This window comes from Penaeus japonicus, unplaced genomic scaffold (assembly GCF_977035675.1).
Source record: "Penaeus japonicus unplaced genomic scaffold, GWHDUDI00000001_assembly GWHDUDI00000009, whole genome shotgun sequence".
NCBI lineage: Eukaryota > Metazoa > Arthropoda > Malacostraca > Decapoda > Penaeidae > Penaeus > Penaeus japonicus.
The window spans coordinates 5,592,149-5,594,648 of record NW_028234411.1 but is presented as its reverse complement, the minus strand read 5'-3'; the positions used below and the strand labels follow the sequence as shown (position 1 = coordinate 5,594,648).

Genomic DNA, 2,500 nt, shown 5'->3' with positions numbered 1-2,500 from the left:
TTCTGTCCATAGAACTTATATGTAAGGGATTTACATACACATACACATAAACTAGCTCCTCTGCTTTTAGAACTACGTTGCATCCCATATTGTTTTTGATATCACGGTGTGGCGATGCTGTGATATAGTGCTATTGATGTTTAGACCTTCTAGGGAATACTTCACTTCATATCAGCTCAGAGATAGTCTTCGAGATAAGATCACTTTATACTCAATCTCTAAAACAAGAGATAATCCTCTGCTTTAATCAAGATAATTAGGATAATAATAACTTAACTAAGATAATAATAATTCAATTAAGATCATTAAGATAATAATGATTTGATTAAGATAATAATAATTTAATCAAAATAATAATAATTTAATTAAGATAATAATAATTTAATTAAGATAATTAAGATAACTCTCGCTTCTTACAAATGCCATATGTTATGCTACGTACCATAACTAACAAAATAAGCATTGATAACAAACTTCAAACGCGTATCAACATGGCTTTGTTATCGCTGCTGTTACTAATCCTAACGAACTCTTTACTTTCCATTTTATTTATTATATTATAACCAATAGAATTGATATTCTTAACGAAGGCCACCTTTTCGTTATGAATTATTCCAAGTCTATATAAGAACATGATGCTACGACCTTCCACGCACATCAAGAGATCTATATCACGTAAATCTTTCAGTTTCCGTGACTGGTAAAGTGACTGATGTTCTTGCATTTTATTGACCTTCCATGACACCGGGGAGAAGCGAGGTCACTCTTGCCTATCCTCGTTCTGTTTTTTCTCTATTCCTTATTCTCTTTTATTTTCTTTTTCATTCTCATTTATCTTCTCTCTCTCTCTTTATTTCTCTCTCTCTCTCTCTCTCTCTCTATCTATCTATCTCTCTCTCTTTCTCTATCTCTTCATTTCTTTCCATTTCCCTTTTCTTATGTTTTCGTCTTTTTCATTTTTCGTTTCTTTTCACATATATTTTTTTCTTTTTTTTCCCCTTCTGTTTTATTCTCCTTCTATTGTTTTTTTTTTTTTTTTTTTTGTCTGTTACTTTTACTTCTTTGCTTTCCTTAAGTTCCCCCTGTTTTTGTTTTTGTTTTTGTGATTATCTCTGCTCTCTCTCTACTTTTCAACAAGATTCCCTTCTTTCTCTTCTTCTTCTTCCTTTTGTTCTTCATTCTACTCTTCGTTATTATCTTCCTCCTCTTATACTTCCTATTCCTCTTCCTCTTCGTTCCAATTCTCACCCTTTTTTTCCTACCTCCATTCCGTTTTTTTCGTCTTCCTCTATCTCCTCCTATTCCTATTTCTTGTTCTTTTCCTCCTCCCCTTTCCTCTTCCTCCTCCTCCTCCTCTTCTTCTTCGTCTTCCCCTTTAACCTCCTCCTCCTCCTCCTCCTGCTTCTCCTCCTCCTCCTCCCCTTCCTCCTCCTTCTCCTCCTCCTCCTCCTCCCCTTCCTCCTCCTTCTCCTCCTCCTCCTCTTCCCCTTCCTCCTCTTCCTCCTCCTCCTCCTCCTCCTCCTCCTTTCTTGCAACCTTCGCCTTATCAGAATAAATTGCAAAGCAATTCATCACGAAATTGCAAATCCGATATAAATAAACATAATTTATCATGACGTAACAATTCATTCTTAAAAAAAAGGAAATTGAAAAAGAAAAACGGTCACACATCATAGTATATCCTTGTAATGACGCAACTTAACCTGTTATCACTTATCTTATCTCTCCTAGAGTCATTAATGGCACTAAAACGTGTGTATAAGCAAGGGAGGTTATACTGCAGAGCGGAAGGTTAAAAGATCCAACTAAAAATAACTCTTTATGTGCAATTTTTCAATATTTCTCTCCTCTTTTCTATTTTTTTCTTATTCTTTCATCTTCTTTTAGAACCTATGACACTTTTCTCCCCAAGGAAACCTCCATGGAAGCATAATTATGAGATAAAACAAAAGACAAAAACGAAAATGCGACAGGCTCAAAAAGCATAATTGCAGTGCAGGGTCTTTTACCACGCAATGCATGACGTCATGATCTTTATTTAGCCAATCCCCGAGGTGGATTTGATGGCTATTTGGTGACGTAATATATGACGTCATGATCTTTATTTAGCCAATCCCCGAGGTGGATTTGATGGCTATTTGGTGACGTAATGTATGACGTCATGATCTTTGTTTGGCCAATCGTTGCGACGAATTCTATGGCTATTTAGTGACGCGAAGTTTAGTTCACAGGACAACTTCGTAGAAGTTTCATGATAGATATATCATCTTTGTCTAATGACGAACAAGGATCTTTTATAGATAGAGGAGATCGTTATTCAAGCACTAATATCTAAGAAATCAGTTATTACGAAAAAAAGGTTCTCGATTTGTAATTAGAAATCCAGAATATTAAATTAAATCAGATATAATTCGTGACTTGTGTGACGTATGGTATCAGTTGTATCGAAGTCGAATTTCGGTTCACAATTACGTAATATATTTTATTCCTGTAAAACTGT

At 35.1% G+C, this 2,500-nt stretch overlaps 1 protein-coding gene across 4 annotated transcripts in view; it reads right to left on the bottom strand.

Moving 5' to 3' along the window:
* Positions 1–2,500, bottom strand: part of LOC122256265 (serine/threonine-protein kinase MAK) — a 72,907-nt gene that overhangs the window by 17,417 nt on the left and 52,990 nt on the right. The window lies entirely within an intron of this gene.